The following is a 19,392-nucleotide window of genomic DNA, read 5'->3' as shown; positions in this document are numbered from 1 at the left end:
ATAGAATAAGAAAGGTGAGGATATGTGTGATCTGACCATTGAGTAAAACAGCTCATGGTGACTGTCCTGTACAAACTCATGGTGTCTGGCTGTCAATCTTAGTCCCAAAGACTGTCCTTAGATTTACACCTCCTGGAGCACACTTCTATTACTTAGGTTTCTTCTTCCCAGGTCTCTCTGGGTGCTGATTTTGTCAGGCCCACTATGTGTGATGGTTTAAGGTTTTAGTGTTGAGCACTGGCTTGCTCTTTCCTCCTCTGCAGCTCCTCCCGTCATTTTGATTACTGTGCACTCATGCAATCCCTGAAAGCCTGCGCTTCCGGGTTGCACTGGCGCCAGTCCTGGTGCTGGGCCATGCATTTTTGAACTGCAAATTGGGAGGCAGCACAACCAGAGCGGGTGATCAGCTGGTCCGGTGGGCCTCATCATCCTTCTTCACCAATCTGGTCCAGTTATGGCCTTGTGACACTGAGGTTGACATCTTGAGGAACACATAGGTGCAGAGGAGTGTGTGTTCCACTCCAGACACAGGGGTCCGCAGGCAGTAAGCGAATTCATTGTTTTTAATAGCCGAGTAATACTCCATTGTGTAAATGTACCACATTGTCTGTATCCTTTTCTCTGTTGAAGGACATCTGGATTCTTTCCAGCTTCTGGCTATTATAAATAAGGCTGCTATGGACATAATGGAGCATATGTCCTTGTTATATGTTGGAGCATCTTCTGGGTATATGCCCAGGAGTGGTATAGCTGTGTCCTCAGATAATGCTATGTCCAATTTTCTGAGGAACCGCCAGACTGATTTCCAGAGAGGTTGCACCAGCCTGCAATCCTACCAACAATGGAGGAGTGTTCCTCTTTCTCCACATTCTCGCCAGCATCTGCTGTCACCTGCATTTTTTATCTTAACCCTTCTGACTGGTATGAGGTTGAATCTCAGGATTGTTTTGATTTGCATTTTCCTGATGGCTAAGGATGTTGAACATTTCTTTAGGTGTTTCTAGGCCATTCAAATTTCCTCAGTTGAGAATTCTTTGTTTAGCTCTGTGCCCCATTTATTCATTTAAAATAACAACAACAAAAAATCTACAAGATAGCAAGAACTATTCTCAACAATAAAAGAACTTCTGGGGGAATCGCCATACCTGACCTCAAGCTGTACTACAGAGCAATAGTGATTAAAAACTGCATGGTATTGGTACAGAGACAGGCAGGAAGATCAATGGAATAGAATTGAAGACCCAGAAATGAACCCACACACCTATGGTCACTCGATCTTTGACCAAGTAGCTAAAACTATATCGTGGAAAAAAGACAGCATTTTCAATAAATGGTGCTGGTTCAACTGGAGGTTAGCATGTAAAAGAATGAAAATTGATCCATTCTTATCTCCTTGTACAAAGCTCAAGTCCAAGTGGATAAAGGACTTTCACATAAAACCAGATACACTGAAACTAACAGAAGAGAAGGTGGGGAAGACCCTCAAATACCTAGGCACAGGGGAAAAGTTCCTGAATAGAATACCAATGGCTTATGCTCTAAGATCAATCATTGACAAATGGGATCTCATAAAATTGCAAAGCTTCTGTAAGGCAAAGGACACTGTCAATAGGACAAAACAGCAACCAACAGACTGGGAAAAGATTTCTACCAATCCTACATCCAATAGAGGGCTAATATCCAATATATATAAAGAACTCAAGAAATTGGACTCCAGACTTCATGATTTCTGAAGAAGGCAGTTCTTTGAGGGTTAATGTTATGTCTGATAACTCCTGTTCCCAAAATTAGAGCTAGTTCTGTGATCAGAACATGCTATTAAATAAACTAGAATGTTCTAGTCTATTACTTGTAATAATATTTGAACTATAGCTGGGGAGTTTTATTTTTTTGAGATGATAATTGAACACTTTGTTCTCAGAAACACTAGTGAAATTATGTGTTGGCAAGAAAAAGAGAGAAAGTAGATGCATCATAGGATAGGGCTGCCTGAGAATGTAAGATATCAGTAGAGAGCTAAATCTGAGCAGGAATGAAAGACCTATATAGGACTCCATGGTAGAATATCAACTATAACTGATTGACAGAGGGAAGAGCAATGAAAAACAAGATAGCAGCCACATGTGTGGGGCAGAAATGGGGACAGAAAGAGGAGGGCATGAAGAAGATACTGAAATGAAACGATTAATGGGATATGAGTAAGACTCAACACACCATGAGAAAGGTTTGTGGCATGAAGCAGTGTCAAGGAGATAGAGATCACCATGAAGTAGAAATCTGTTGCTTAGGCAACAGGACCAATCCTTCACGTAAACACTTACAAGGGAAACTATGAGACCAGGACTGTGGAGATGGCTGGGCAAGTAAGATGACTTGCTGCACAAGGATGAGGTCCTGAGTTCTGATCTCAGCAACTTTGAAAAAGACAGACTTACTTGCATATGCCTACAACACTAGGCTGTTGTGGGTGGAGAGAGAAGGCTGGCTGGTTCAGTGAAAGACCCTGCCTCAAAGGAATGAGATAGAGAACGAATCGGATATCAGACATACTCCTTTGGCCTCCATGTATTCATAGGCATCTGTACACATAGTTAAACACACACACACACACACACACACACACACACACACACACACACTTTTATACATATATACATAGAGAGATAATCAAGGAATGGTAAAGAAAATGTCTTAGGTGGATGACAAAGTAAAAAAAGAACTAGCTAGTGTTCATCAATGAAGACATACATACAAGTAACATAATCCTGCCTAAGCGGGTTACATTTAGGAATATATATGTAACAACAATTAATGAGAAACATGCATTTAGAGCCCAGTCAGAGTTTCTCTAACTACCACACTGTTCTCACAGAGTCTTATGAAGTCTTTTGGCAGCTAGCCCATTGCCAGGGCCTTGGAAAAAAACCAAAGAAGGTTTTTCTTTAAGACTATGTAGACATGGCAGAGGATTGAAGCTCAGTGGGAGAGTACTTGGCTGGCTTCAATTTTTAGTACCAGAGGAGAAAATATTGTCTAGATCAGAAAAAAATCTTGTGTGTGTGTCTTATTTTAAAATTGATCACTCCCTTTCTTCCTCTAGCCCCTCCCAATACACCTCAGTCTCAAGCTCATGGTCTCCTTTTAATTCTCATTGCTATACATATACGTGTGTGTGTGTGTGTGTGTGTGTGTGTGTGTGTGTGTATGTGTGTATGTATATATATGTGTGTGTGTATGTATATATATATGCATACATATGTTTCTGCATATATGTTTATATAGACACAACTTGTTGAGTTGTTTTTATCATTTGCATATGTATAGTTCCAGGGTTGACCATTTTGCATTGGACAACCAATAAGAAGGCTCATCCCTGAGAGAGGCTAATTCTCCTCCCAGCAGTTATGAGTCACCTGTCGTTCTTTGTCTAGGGTGGGACTCAAGAAAATTCTCCCTCTTCCATGCTAACATGTCCAGCGATACTGCCATTGTTCTGCTTTTAAGTAACCATGTCTAGGAGAGATGATTGCCCAGTAGACCTTCTAGTAAGCTGGCTCTTACAATCATTTCCACTTCCATGAGGCACAGATGCAGGGGCTGTGATATAGCTCTATCTGTGGAGAATGGGATCCCTACAGTCTCTTGATCTCTGCACTGAGTCCAGTTTGTGATTTTCGGTGAGTTCTCCATTCTCTGCAAAGAAAGTCTTCTTTGAAAAGGGTTGGAAGCCACCCTTATCAGTAGGTATAGTGATAAGACATAAAATGCAGTTAGGAGTTTCGATGGTCTAGCAAAGTGGTGATAATAGATTCTTTTTAGAAAAATCTTTTCACAGGTAAACACTCACATCATCTCTCTTTTATGTTTGTTCTGTGTCCCTTTTCTTGTTTCTAATAACCCTACATTTCCAAAAGAGTTTTCTTGAAACATCTTTTTTAATGCATGGCTTTCTTTCTTGCTTCAACTGTTTATAAAAGTCAACAGTATTCTGAAAAAAATCTAGATGATACTACCCAATCTTATCACCATGAGCAGTGGATGGTGCCCCCAGATACCCTTCTCCATTTTCCTTCCATTTTGCATATATGTGTTTGACAGTCCAGTGAGTTCCAGTTTCTCCTCACTATCTGCCTGTGACATTTTAGCTGTGTAGAAATTAAGAAAATTAACATTCCACTGATAAAATCATAGAATGTTGGAGCTGAGAAGGGATTTTAGAGACTATCTAGTCTAGCTCATCATGAGTCATTTGTTAACAGTTCCAAGAGACTCACTCACAACAGGGAATATAAACAATTAGAGCCTCTTAAAACAATTTCACAGTAAGAAAAATTATAGGATTCCCCCAAGGAAGGAAGTGAGGCTGAGTGAACTAATTTGGACAGCTGCTTAAGTAGCATCTCTAGCACAGGCTGATGCAAATGCAGGGCTCTGCTGACTCAATACAGTCAATGGGACTTCAGATCAAATGGGATGTTTATTAAGTGTGCTATCACAATTAAGATATACTTAAGGTACACGAGAGCCAAATATGTTTCAGAAATTTAGGAGGCACTCGTTGCAGCTAACACTGACAACCAAAGATGTTTCTCTTCTGAATCTGTGGCTTAATAGATTTGGTGCTCGAAATGAGAAGAAACTACATCGCTGGGGACAGCAGTCAGTTCATGTGGGACATGCAGAGTTCTGGAATAGGATTTTCCTTACCGAGGTATGCCCAAGTCAATAACTATACCTTTCTCATGTAAGTTGGGCAGTATTCTGAGATCTTCTACTGTACTTAAGTTCCACATTAACAAAGTTAGGATTGTAAAGAGGCCTGTTTGAAAGTACCCCAAGCATGAGAGACAGAGAAGTGCTTGATTCAGAAGCCTCAGCTTGCATTTCCTTCACTGGGTAAACTTTGCTGACTCTGGTCTCCAGATTGGTAATGCTACTTTAAAATCCCTCTCCTTTCTCTTAAAGCTCCCAAGGGCCAGAAGGACAAAGGACAGTTGTCCCTTCTAGGGCATTTTTGGAAATACATGATATAACCTGTTAAAATGGTAACAGGCACTGAAGGCATTTAATGGGGATAAGAAAGTGTTAGTCAATTGTATTCTGTTTCCAGAATATTTACATGATTTTATTTAATGTATAATGACTTTCCTGAAGTCCAATGAAGATCTGATTGAATATTGACTTTTTGAGAATAGCCTGTAGTCTATGACAGTGGGACTCATGTATCTGAGCCACCAGAAACTGTTTCCTGAAGCACTGTATAGAGTTGTGGCATGTCTGTTTGTAAAGGCAAGAGTTTTATATCTTCTGCTGTAGTCGGATATGAGTATTCTGTGTATTATACCATGAGTTGATTTTCATTTACCTCTTAATTATTTTAAAGTTGGGAGTCATGTGTTGATTTTTTTCAGGTCACACACACACAGGTATGTATAAATGCAAGCATACATTCTCAGTGAATTGAATAGATTTCAGGACAGATGAGTGGATATAAAATATTTATTATAGAAAGCAAGCACACAGTCTGATAGGAATGAGGTGGAAAGAACATGAGCTCTGAGATGAGGATTCATCTGCTTTACTTGATAGTTTGTCCAGCTACCTTTCCTGATGTGCAAATCAGGAATAAGAGCAACTCTCAGTAGTCGCCGTGAAGGCTCCTCATACAGAGCCAATTTGTCATATGCATTCTAGCTTCATTCTTTCATCTGACAGATACTTATCGATCACCTACTTTGAGCAAGCAGCAAACATTAATTAATTTAGAATCCAGTACTCAAATCAGTGAAGTAAAAAAACAAAAATAGAGGTTTGACTTCTAGGAAGTTGCCTTCAAACAAAGAGGAGAGACGTAATGTTTTTCTGTTGCTTCTATTGTTTTAATCACTTTCTATGATATCCAGTTAAAAGTATGTGACAGTGTGTCTGCCCAAACATAGGCTTCTGAAGCAGGTGCCATTCCCGAGAATTGGAGAAGGCACTATGTAAGCTTCCCAGGGAAGAGGAGTAGTTGGTAACTCTACCTAGTTTCAAAGTCACAAACCACAACTATGACAGGACATCTCTAGTGGTGCATTAGGGACACTTTTATCCTGGGGACAACCAACAGCTGTTTGATTGGACTTAAGAGCTGCTCAGCAGGAGGGAATTCATGCCTGGTATTGTAACCCTAGCCAACTGCTTATGGCTAGTGAGGTCATGGACCAGAATGGAGAGTCTACAACTAACAGTTTCCAAACCAGTATAATTTTTTACTGTGTTCTAAACACTTATCTTTATACCCACAGACTCCTCGCTAGAGAAGCCTCTTTCTATGCAGCAGCAGCAGGAGACTATTACAGAGAACCACAAGTGGTCAAAATGAAGAGAAAAACTGTGGTAGCTATTCCTGGTTGTCAACACGGCCACATCTGGAATGAACTACAATTCAGAAAAGGAGAGCACACCTCTGATCCAGATGTTAAGGCTAGAAGACACAGGCTTCTGAACCAGATCTAGACATGGGATAACACATGCTTTTGATGTAGATCTTGAGGCATACTGGACATGAAAAGTTTAGGCCCAGGCAACGGAGTACATGTCTTTAATTGTAGGAGACTGAGGCACGCAGATCTCTGAGTTCAAGGACAGCCTGGACAAATCCAGGCTTGGTGGTACACATCTACTCCAACAAGGCCATATGCTCTCAGTGCTACTCCCTGGGCCATGCATATTGAAACCACTGCATGAACCGTGGACTACCCAACCCCAAGTGACATATCTATAAAGCAATCATTGCAGCTAAGTCTAGCGAAATCATGGAAGATGGGGAAGAAAGACTGTATGAGCCAGAGATCCAGGATGCCTGTTAGAAAGTGTCCCTTAGATACAATATGGAGAATGCATCATGAAAGTTCAACAATATGATTGCCTGGCCAAGACCAGCAAAATTTCCCTCAGTCCTACAAAATTTAAAGATGGCTCTATTTTGAATTATTTTCTTCTCATTAAGACAGATTGCATGCTGTATATGTGTGTCTGTATGTGCATGTCTGTACATGTATGTAATTGTATGTATAAGTATGTGCATGTATGTGCATGTTCAAATTTATGATGTTTTTTTCAGAACTTCTAAGATTGTAGGTATCATAAAGAAGGAAAATTTTTACATATATGTAAAATTATATGTATGTATACAAACATACAACCCATACACACACAGACACACACACATACACAAAGACAGAGAGAGAGAGAGAGAGAGAGAGAGAGAGAGAGAGAGAGAGAGAGAGTTGCTCTCCATGAAATTGTAAGCAGGATTCCACATTTCAATAACATCATTATGTATGCTTTCTTCTTTGAAGATTTCTTGATTGTGAAGAAATCCTCATGCATATTACCTCTGTCTTGGATACATCATGACAATGTATGTTCAGCCTTAAAACACCTTTAATATTGAGTTTTGGTTTGAATATTTTGGCGAAATATCGTTACAGCTCCTTTAACAGAAAGAGAGATATGCATTTGTTTAAAATTCCTGTTTTGATTGGGAAAAGATCTTAACCAATCCTACATCCGATAGAGGGCTAATATCCAAGATATACAAAGAACTCAAAAAACTATACTCCAGACAACCATATAACCCTATTAAAAATGGGGTACAGAGCTAAACAAAGAATTCTCAACAGAGGAAACTCAAATGGCTGAGAAGCACCTTAAGAAATGCTCAACATCCTTAGTCATCAGGGAAATGCAAATCAAAACAACCCTGAGATACCACCTCACATCAATTAGAATGGCTAAGATAAAAAACTCAGGTGATAGTAGATGCTGGTATCCATCCCATGTACAGTCACCTAAGCTAGACACTGTTGTGGATGGCTGAAAGTGCATGCTGTCAAGAACATGATATAGCTGTCTCCTTAGAGGTCTGCCAAAGACTCACACATTCAGAGGACGATGCTCACAGTTAACCACTGATATGATCAAGGGTTTCCCAATGGAGAACTTAGAGAGAAGACTGAAGGAGCAGAAAGGGTTTGTGACCCCAGGAGGAAAGCAACAATACCAAACAACCAGAGCCCCCCAGGGTCTAAACCACCAGCCTGGGAGCACATAGGGAGGGACTCAGTACTCCAGCGGTATGGGTGGGGGAGGATGGCCTTGTCTGGCATAGATGGGAGAGGAGTTTCTTAGTCCCATAAAAAAACGAACACAGAGTAGGGGGGGATGTGAAGGTGGGGAGGGGTGGTGGGGGAGGGTAGGTTCGGGTACTGCCTCATAGAAGCATGAGGAGGGGGGATGGGATAGGAGGTTTCTGGGTAGTGGGAGGAAGTGGGGTAAGGGGATAAAATCTGAAAGGTAAATATAACACCCAATTTAAAAAAAGAGAGATGAAAAAAAGGAAAAAAAGGAGAAAAAAGGAGAAAAAAGAAAAATAAAATTCCTGTTTTAGAATCTTCTCCATTTTGTATGCAAACTATAAAACAAAGATCCCCTCCAATGCTTGCAGCATTTATGATTTTTTCATGAAGTTACAATTATAAATATACAATTACAATATATAAGTTAATGTATACACAGACCTGGTTTGTGTTGGTTTTTACATATTACTTTTTCATAATGCTTATTTAATATCTAAATGCATTCCTCTTTATTTACATGTGATCTCTCTTTTGATACATGTTCATGGTTTTAATATATATTATCTCACTAATGCACAGAATATTAAAAGGGCAAACATAAATAAATACAGTAGTGTTATACTTCCCAGAATATTTAGGAGGAGAGAAAATGAAGAAAAAGTAGATACCATAAGAGCTTTAAAAGTTTCAGGTAAACATTAGGCATAAACTTTAGAACTCTGTTGCACAGATATAGAGTAGGGTAAATAGCAATTGAATCAGTCAGAAATCTGCTGAAATCTCAGAAGTTTATTGCTCTCAACATATGCAAAAATAAATATGTCAGATTATAAGATTATAAGACTATTATAATGATTAAATCAAGACTATGATCAGTCTTGATTTAATCATTTCATAATGTAATATATATAAAGACATTACTTTGTAACTATATACAATTATTAATCAATTAAAATTAAGTAAAAAGTATATATCAACATGTTTATTTTGTATACTACATAGTATATAATATTATTAAAAATGTATTTTCTGTGAAAGCAATTATCACTAGTACTTTGTAATGTTCTTTTTAAAGAAGTTTTAAAAGAAGTTTTTAAAATAACTTTTCATCAGTTAACTAATTATATTAATATAATCAGAAAACTGGATATGATTTTCATCTTAAAGTTCTTTGTCTTTGAATTATTATTTCATTTCTAGCTAATTAGTGCCATACATATTTATTCTTTCATGAGTTCAATTGATGCCTGACTTTTCTCTACCTAATGATGCTAAGTGACAGTATAGCTCATGTGTTATTTCTATCATAACTGATGACATTCATTTATTTATTTGTTCAATAATTCAAAAAAGCACATTGTGATTCTTGGTTGTCAACTTGACTACACCTGTAATGAACTAAAACCTAAATGGCTGGACACACCTGTAAGGAATTTGTTTTTCTTAATTAAATCATTTGCAGTCGGAAGACCAACTTCTCATCCAGATCTTTTGAAATGGGAAGATACATCTTTAAACTGGGATGCACCTTCTTCTGGCGGCTTTCATAAGGGACACAGATGAATAAAGCTTGCTCCCTTTGCCTGCTTGTTCTCATTTCACTAGCAAGTTCATTTTTCCACTGGCATGAAAGCCTACTTCTTAGGGATTTTAGAGTGTACTGAAGAGCAGCTAAAACATCCAGCCTTTTGCACTAAACAACTACTGGACTCTTGGGCCTTCCACGGTTATACAGCCATTGTTGGACTAGTTGGATCACCACCTGTAAGTCATTCTCCCTATCTTTCTCTCTCCCCCCTCAACCGTGTCTCTCTTTCTCTCTCTGTCATCTATCTATCTATCTATCTATCTATCTATCTATCTATCTGCCTACCTACCTGTCAATGTATCTACTCTCTCATCAGTCTATTTTCTCACTTATCATCTATCTGTCTATCTATCTATCTATCTATCTATCTATCTATCTATCTATCATCTATCTATCTATCTGTGATGGTTTATATATGGCCCAGGGGGCAGCACTATTAGGAGGTGTGGCCTTGTACAGAGTAGGTGTGACATTGGGCGGGGGTTTAAGACTTTCACCCTAGCTGCCTGGAAGTCAATATTCCACTAGCAGCTTTCAGATGGAGATGTAGAATTCTCATTTCTTCCTGCACCATGCCTGCCTAGATGTTGCCAAGTTCCCACCTTGATGATAATATCACTTCACAGCAGTAAAACTCTAAGACTCTATCTATCTATCTATCTATCTATCTATCTATCTATCATCTATATTCTGTCTAATATTTATGTGTTCTATAAGTTCTGTTTCTCCAGAAAACCCTAATTTATATATCTATTGAGTGGCTATTGTGTAACATAAAGGGTATCCAAAGTGCTGCGCAGTTCGAAGTGTCTCAACAGCAAAGACAAACAGATCTGCTCCTTTGTCTCATGGAGTAAAGATGGCGATTTATTAATCACACTGTACCAGACTTCTTTGAACTCTGGGTTTTATTCATCTGCTAACTCAAGAACACAAAATGTTAAGACTGTTTAGTTCCAGAACACATGGCTTTCTATTTTCTATACCAGGCATCACCGTTTAATTGTGAAAGGTAAAGCTGCCATCTTTGATAGTTTTTTCTTTTATTCTTAAACCATAACCCCTGCTGTCTTGTGCCTTAAATACTATTAAATATGTCCACTTCTTCCTCTGTCAACTGCAACCATCCTATCAACATTTCTTTCCTCGTGCTACTGAATTCCCTGTAGATTTCAAATGGATCTCAAAACACCTATTTTCTCCATTCAGCAGTCAGACTGTTTCAAAGGAGGGTAGGTTAGGGAGGATGGAGTGGAGGAGAAGCTACAGTTGGGAGATATTGTATGAGAGAAGAATTAAAAAAATATGACTTGATCCTATCTATGTAAGCTCTGATACCATCAGTAAAAAAAAAACATTTGAACTTCTATTCCTATCAATTTAAAAATACCTTTCTGTGTACCTTTGCAGATTGTCTTTATTGGCTTGAACACTATCCTCCTATCTAGTCTCAGTGATCTTCTTTGATGTCTTCTTTGATGCCAATCTTCATGTACACAGGCCTTTTTGTTAGGACCTCTTCCCCAACACTGTTATATCCAAATGCCTTCTCCTTAATGTATATTTATGATGACTTGCTATTCTTTAGTGACATGTTCTCTGATTTCTGTCTCCTCAATGTTAGTCACTGTCCCTTTGTCCTGTAATTAAGTACAGAGAGTTCTTTCTTTTCCTTGTCTGTGGTGTTAGATTTGAAAGTGTGACTCATAGATCAGTCTCCCATGCAGCAGCAGAAAGCAGGATGGTTTTGACAGCCATTGTGTGTCATCAGACTTGAACACTGCTCTCAGACACAAGATGGCAGCAGATTTTTAATGAATGCAAAGAATATATATGACCAGTGTATTAGGAAAAAGAATTGGGACTTATTTAAAAGTTAAATGTAGCTTAGTAATCACAATGGAAACAAAACTGTTAAAGAAATTATTAACTATAAAAAACCTGGATCATTGCCGGCTATTTGTAATGAATATGAAGAAATCAAAGAGAACACACATCTGTGTAGACAATATTTCCCATCAAATAATTTTAAATCATAATTTTAAAAATCCGGCCAGATAACTATGGGGGACACCATGGAAGTTACTGTGTTTTTGTTATTGGTTTTTGTTTGTTTTTTTTGTTTGTTTGTTTGTTTTAACATTGAGCCAGCTGACCCTCCGAAACTTGCTCTAAAAGTTAGATCTAAATTGTACTTGGCATTACACTTCATGCTTTGGTTCTCAGAGGGTGAAAAGAAGACAAAATTCACAGAAGAATATTTGACAATTTTTTTCCCGTTTGGTATTGTTCAGGAAAAGTGACCATACGAGACCATGGCAAGTTGATGACATGAGATCCCAGGAGCCAAGTGAGCAAATAAGCTCTCTTGAAATAAGCTTGAAATAGTGGGGTAAAGGAGAAGATGGAAGGGAAGATAAGCAATATATTAGGAATATATATAGACTTTATATATTAGGAATATATAAAGACTGGTGGGGGACCCAGGTCTCACAGCTACTCAACTAAGCATATATATATGTATGTCTCCTAACCATATATGTATATATGGTTAGGAGAAAACCAAAGCCGATTTAATAGAAATTGTAAATGCTTTCGAAGAAAGAATGGATTTCCTAGTTGACACCAACCGCTAAGACCTTTCTCAATGAAAATTCTAAAAGAATAAAGGAAAGACATTTTCGAGAGGTGCTCTGAGCTTTCCCTGAGGAATGATGGCAGATAAATCCAAGATGCTGTTAAAAACCAAAATGGCACAGTTTACAAAGACTACATGGCCACGTAGACAAAGCAGCTTATATGTGACCTTGGAGAACCCCCAGAGAAAGTGCATTTGCAAAATGCCACTGCCATGGCACAAAGGTGACCAATCACTGGACAGATGAAGCTTGGACTCTCAGGGTTAGGGTAGCAGGGTGACCCTCGGGCCAGTGTAATCTAGGTGCTTGTTTGTGTTAGTGTTGCTTTCCCTTCTATGCTAGAAACATTGTTTCAGTTTTAAAGCTGGAAAGGTAAAAGTGGGAAGGCGTGGGCCCTCGGATTTGAAAGGATGCTTGCTTTACACTTTGAGTAAGTGGCAAGAGAAGCCCTTCAGAGATACTGGAAGTTGCCAGGAAAGAAAGCAGGGATATCCCTAACTTGCCAACAGAGCACTGAAACCAATGCCCACAATGCCAAAAACATTTGTTTAAAGACTGGTGGGGGACCCAGGTCTCACAGCTACTCAACTAAGCATTAGAAGCCTCTTTTCCCACCCCATCTTGCCCCCTCCTTCTCTCTCTGTGGCCTCTTTACAAGCCTCCCACTCTCCTCAGCTGCCACAGTATCTACTGAGCACAGTTGTTCTTTTCCAAAGCCCAGAACCTTCTCTCACCTTCCTCTCTGCCAACCCTCCAATACCAACGCTTTCTGCAAGCTGCCTCTTCTAGTTCCAGGACCTCCTCCCTCCTCCCCCTACCTCTTTGTTCAATTCTCTGAATTCTGTGCTTGTCTTAATTGAATTTGAGTTTTGGGCCAGGGAGCAATGGTACCTCTCCATGAGTCAGGAGAGGAAGGCTAATCACCAGGGAACCAACTAGTTTATCCATCTCTTTATTCTCCAGGGGTGTGTGTGTGTGTGTGTGTGTGTGTGTGTGTGTGTGTTTCACTCTTCTCACAGCATTTAGTCCATCTCTCCAATATCACCCATTCAATATTTATTTACTCATGTATTTTGTGTGTGTGTGTTTGTGTGTGTTTGGGTATACACATGCCAGGCCATACATGTAGAAGTCAGAGGAATACTCTTAGGATTTAGTTCTCTTCTGCCACCTTCTGGGGTCTGGGCATCTAATTCAGGCTACCTGGTCTGAATGCAAGCTCCTCTACCCACTGAGCATCCTTTAAATGTTAACTATACACTAGGCTTATTTTCTGGGAACAGAGCAATAAGCAAACTGTTATATTTTCCATATTTCTAAAGTTTATAGGTCACTGTGAGTAAGACAAACAGGAAAAGGGTGGAAAATGAAACCATGACCAAGTGCTACTGAAGAAAGGAATTCATTAGGAATCCATCCTTATCGTCAAGTCTTCCTCTGAGTGAAGAGGAAACCGGCCTTAGATTTGAGAGCCAGATAGCAAAACCACCTTGAGACTACAGAATTGACCTTTACACAGTCATGGCCTTTGGAAAAACTCTTCAAGAACAGAAACTGATATGATAGCTAATAGTACTGGGGCTTAAGTTCAAAAACACATCATGAATAGAGTACTGCTCCTAAACAGGCAGAGACCTGTAATCTTGGACATCTGCGTGCAAGTGTGCACGCACATATACTTCACAATGCATCCGTGAATAGCGTCCTTCTTAATTTGTCTTTCTCATTCCATATTCTCATAGCCTCAGGACTCTGGGACCTCCAAGAAATAGGTTAGACACTGGAAGCTAAGACCCATTACTAATCTCCAGTTATGGAAAATAGTGAGAAGGAAGAGGAGGGAAAATCAGGAAGCAGATTAATCCAGAGTGATCTCCCAGCAGCACTTGGGTCCAGTGAACTTCAGCAGATGGCTCTTATATAGTTCTCAAGATACTTTTGATCACTCATAAGTTTTGTTGGAGTCTGAGCCTGGGCGTGGTTCTCGGCTGCCCACCGTGTTACAGTCTGGGCAACAGTACCTCTCAGGCCAGCAGTGTCAGAGCCACCAGCATACAAGTGTTTGCCTTAGCAGTGTGGTGGCACACGCCTGTTAATTCTGGTCCTCTAGGATCGGAGGCCTGCCTGCAGGTCTCTGTGAGTTTGAAGCCAGTCTGGTCTACACTGTGAGTTTCAGGACAGCCATGCTATGTAAAGAGACTATGTCTCAAACAAACAAAAACAGCAACAAATGAAAACGAAAGTTTGTCTGGCTTATTTCCTAGACCAAACAGAGGGAGATTTGTGAGAAATACTCAGAAAGATAAGGGAAGCTATTCTGAGGAGGGCAAGTTTCTTCTCTAGATTGAAAAGTCTAACTTTGTGGGGTTTTGTTTGAGTGTTTGTTTGTTTGTTTGTTTTTGTTTTGTTTTTGTTTGGTTTTCCTGTCACTGTCTCTTGAGTCAAGGGATGGTTTAAGAATGCCTCTTACTTCTTTCTCTTTCTCTAAATGGCCCTGCAGTACACATGGTGTTATCAAACCCTCTTGCCTTTCACTGAGTAGAGCTGCAGTTTCCCCCAAGGTCACGGTGATGCAGAAGACAAAGTGTGCTACCTGCATTGACCTGTGCTGCAGGATCACTCCCACATCTTTGCTAAGCCCTTCCTCATAATGGAAGGGGTGTTGAGAAGGTGGACGGGTCCCATGGAACCAGAGCTCCAATATGCTTTTCATAATTTCCCCACTGTGCCTTGCAATCAAATCAAGCTGCTGCTCATTTTGAGACTACGGATATAATGTTCTGAGAGCCAGTGTTCTCAGTTCTGCTCCCAGTGGATGAGTCTCCAAAGATCACAAATAGCATAGCCAATGTTAACAGTTGCTTACTGCCCTGCAGCTTCTCAGACAAGCCTGCAAAGTTGGCAGGCGTACTCTTGGGCATGAAAGCATAAGCTGCCTGTTAAATCATCTTAAAGCTCTAAGGTCCTATGCTGAACAGGTTTCAGAATTGTTAGTGTATCTTGGCTTTCTGAAAGTGAAGTGGGTAGAATCCTATCAAATGCTGGCATGTGAAATACTGCTAAATGGACTAGTTACAAAAATAGACAGATATAACATATGAGCTTTTGAAAATCGAATCCCACATGTCCATGAACATAAACACGCTGAGCCTGGCCATGTTCCAGTGTTCTTGCGAACTTCCGTTCACTTCATTCTTGACTTCTTGGTTACCACTATGGGACTATTGATAATATGCACCAAACCCTGAAGACAATTACTGAAGTAAAAGTTAAACAAAAAAAAAATTCTGCACACAAATCACTCACATCTTTTTCTTTCTGTGAATCAGCCATGACTTGTTTTTTTCTGGAAGGATCTCACTACCTGTTTCTCAGAACAGGGCTTTCAGGAACCATTGCTGTTGGATCAAGTATTAGTCAATGTGACCTCCAGAGAAATTATAGAGACGATTAAACTTGATTTTTTTCCAGTGGCTCTCAAAGCACACTGAAGATCCAAGTAGTTCATTAAGTAAGCCAATCACAAGAACGAATGGAACATCCTCAACCCGATGAAGATTCTCATTTTTCTTAGCAGTTCATGGAGTCACAGATGGTGTTAGCAACCTGTTTGCCCAACAGCTTACTTGATGACTGCTAACCTTTGAAAAGACAAACGTACTAAATGACACTCTTCCTTTTAATGCTGTCTCTCTCCTCTCAATAGATTCACCACCCAAATTCTTGGTATCCACAAGAGACAGTTTGTAAATCATTATACTGCTTTTCAACTTCTATATTGCAGCTTATTCTTAAGATATTGTTCATATTCGTAGAACAATATCTTGATTTGATAAGTGAACAACAACACAATATGTCCAGAGTCTAACTGATAACTTAGACTGAAGACTAGTGAGAATTTTGCCCCCTCCTCATCATGAGCATTTATGCCCCACACAGATTATGGTAGTGCTAAGTGTAAAAACACTATAAATAACAATTATGATTAAGAGAGCCAAGTTCCACTCAAAATTCTCTCTACATTCTAAGTGACTGCCTAAATCCTTAACTCATATGAACATTTAATTTGCACATCCACTATGAGGCCAAGCCATAGTCAGAATGTCAGCGAGGGGGAAAGCAATTGGCTTCGAGTCATCCCCCCTCAGCCTTCATAACAGTTTGCGTATCGGGATGGGAAAGTAGTGACACATGTTTTATTTAATCTCAGCTCATGAACAACCTGCTATCCTATGTGCCTGGCATTATTATACCTTTTCTAAAACTTGTAACTTTAATTTTTCAAATCTTATTTTTTAATGAGGATTCTTAAATGCTTTAACCTCCCTTGTAGCCCACCACCCACCAGAGGCAGTGGAAAAGAAAGGATACAGGGGCTGGGGGAGTGGGCCTGTTTAGAAATGGTTCTTTGGAGACAGCAACTCCCCTCTGTGTTGTCTGGAAATCAGCAGTTCAGTACACAGTTTAGCAGGCAGAGGCAGCTTGATCCAAACACTTCATGGATATATCAGCAGTTCAGTTCAGTAGAGTTGGGTTAGCAACAGTGGTGACCCCACCTAGGGAGACAGCCAGGCCTCAGCCTTGGCTTGAGTCATCAGGAGGGATCAACAGGAACACCAGGAGAAGTTCTTAGCTGTGTCTCTCTCAGGGAAACGAAGATCAACGAAGGGTCAAGACCCGCAAGCATCACACACTTAGCTGTGCCAGCAAGCCAAGCTCTGTCTCAGTCACTCTGTGGAGTCCTGTTTATACCCTCCAAACATTACATGTTCTTCACGTGTCTTGCTTCAGCACGTGCATCCAATCAACCCAAGTCCTTGGAAGTGACAACAAAATGCAGCACACCACCGGAACGTTTTTGGTGTGTTTCTATGTCATCCTGACAAATGCAGCTCAACCACACAATGTAAGGCAGACCAATACATGCATGTCATAAGCAAAGAATCCTTCATGACATGTTTTTTATGTGCTTGCTTTAACATAACATCTTTTCTTCTGTGTCTGCTTCAGCATAATGTTCCTCCACGAGTCTGCCTTAGCCTTTCACACCTGTAACGAATTTCACATGTTTGCCCCGGCCAAACACCATCCAACTGACTTTCCAAAGAACCTTTAAGTTTCCACTTCAAAAACGCCTATGTATTTTATTTCACAATAGAGTTTCCAAATGGCTAAGTTGTAAATAACTATAAACCTTTTCATTTCTTCAAAGTGCATGTTTTGCATTACCCACAACTCAGACATGGCGCTTACATCTCTGGGTAGGTTCAGTGTTCATAATGAAGACTGTAGTCACCACCATATTTTACAGGTTTTCAGCTGAGCTATCTCTACTCTCCCAAGCTTTCCACTTCAATGAGCAACTAGTACAAACACTCGCAAATGCTTTTAAAATCATTCCTGGTTTTGTATTCTACATCTGTTAGGTCTAATGTTTTATTGAGAAGTAAGACAATCCAGGAGCTTAAAAAAAATTGCACCAAGACACAAACCTTAGTTCTAGATCTCCTGAGAAATAAGCTATACATAAGAAACTCAAGAGCCTTCACCATTTCTTCTCAGGAGTCTTTCTGCCTCTTCACCATGGGGCTATCTCTGCCTCCGTTCTCACCCAATAATAATGCAAGTGTTTGAAGAGATCAAAACTATGATCAGTTCACACCATAATTTTGATGTTTTAAAAACCACACAACTCACATATTTCTCTACTAAAGAGCTGGCCTTGAAGTCAAATGAAACTGCACTACTTCCAAACTTGAGTTTTCCAAAAGTTGTCTCCCAGCATTGAAGACAGGAATTGTGTTTGCTCAGCAATGCCCTTGTTATCTACTCTACACTGTCAAAGAGAAAAGTCATTCCATAAACCATGATCTTCCCTTTAAAATAGACTTACTGGAGAGTTTCCACATGTGGGTTTATGGCCATGAGAGGGAGTTATTGAAGTCTGATAACCGTGACCCAGAGTGAATAACGCCAATGTCTAGTCATTTGTTAAAACCTGTGACCTCCTGTGGGCAGTCAGAGACCATTCTGTAGCTTCTGTGTATTTATATTTATTATATGCTACATATTGTTTATTTCTACTCCATAATAGGCTTTGATGAATTTTTATAAATACAAGAAAATCTGATTCTGAAATTTAGTCAATTAATAGCAAAATCTGGATGCTAAGCCTATTAAGTCATCTTTACAGAAACTCGTAAGAATTGTTAATTGTGCCCATGAGTATGTACTTCATGTCAAACTTTTAGTATAAAATTACTTTAAACTCCAATACTGCAAAGACATCACACCTATGACTGTTTCCAATTTAGTTATTTTACTTATTGAAAACTATGCCCCCCTCACAATATGTTACTTACTGAAATGTACCTGTAACTAGGAGTCTGAAACCTGTTGATATTTTTAAGCCCCCAAAGGCAAAAATACTAAATATCAGATGGTGAAATATTATCTTGTAAAACAATGTTTAATGTGTTGTGAAATTTTAATGTACATTTCAATATATACTTATTCCTTAAACCAAACACTGCATGCTTAATTTTCTATGTGGATAGCTCATGTTTCTCTTATGAAATTTAAAAGTAAGATGAGCCACCCACGACCTGCATTGGAAGAAATACAAGTCAAAATTAATTTGCACTTATTTTGAATATTATTAATGCTCTTCTACATATCTTCATGATTCATAGAATCATTTGCTTTTGGTCTTCACCCAAAAATCACATTCTCAGCAAGACTCTTACTGGTCAATTAATATATATATTAATTTATATTAATATATATCATCATTCCAATTTATCTTCTTTCCATGATTTAGTTTCTTAACACTTTTTTCCTTTTTGCACACAGTAAATTGTACTTTTACAAATTGTATTCATTATCATGATGGAAACAGAGATATTGTCTATCTTAAGGGATATTATAATAACATTATTTGGAATAGTTTCTAAACCTTGTCAGAGAATGGTTTACTAAGACATTTCTGAAAAAGAATAAGATAATCTTATAGAAAATATTTCAATTGTTCTGACCTAGGATA

At 39.2% G+C, this 19,392-nt stretch overlaps 1 pseudogene; it reads right to left on the bottom strand.

Moving 5' to 3' along the window:
• Window positions 1-224: 224 nt before the first annotated feature.
• LOC117713459 (cytochrome c oxidase assembly factor 4 homolog, mitochondrial-like) lies at window positions 225-481 on the bottom strand (annotated as a pseudogene).
• Between the last annotated feature and the right edge of the window lie 18,911 nt (window positions 482-19,392).

Source organism: Arvicanthis niloticus, chromosome 8, assembly GCF_011762505.2.
Source record: "Arvicanthis niloticus isolate mArvNil1 chromosome 8, mArvNil1.pat.X, whole genome shotgun sequence".
NCBI lineage: Eukaryota > Metazoa > Chordata > Mammalia > Rodentia > Muridae > Arvicanthis > Arvicanthis niloticus.
The sequence above is the reverse complement of the archived record's forward strand: the minus strand, read 5'-3'. Positions and strand labels throughout refer to the sequence as shown.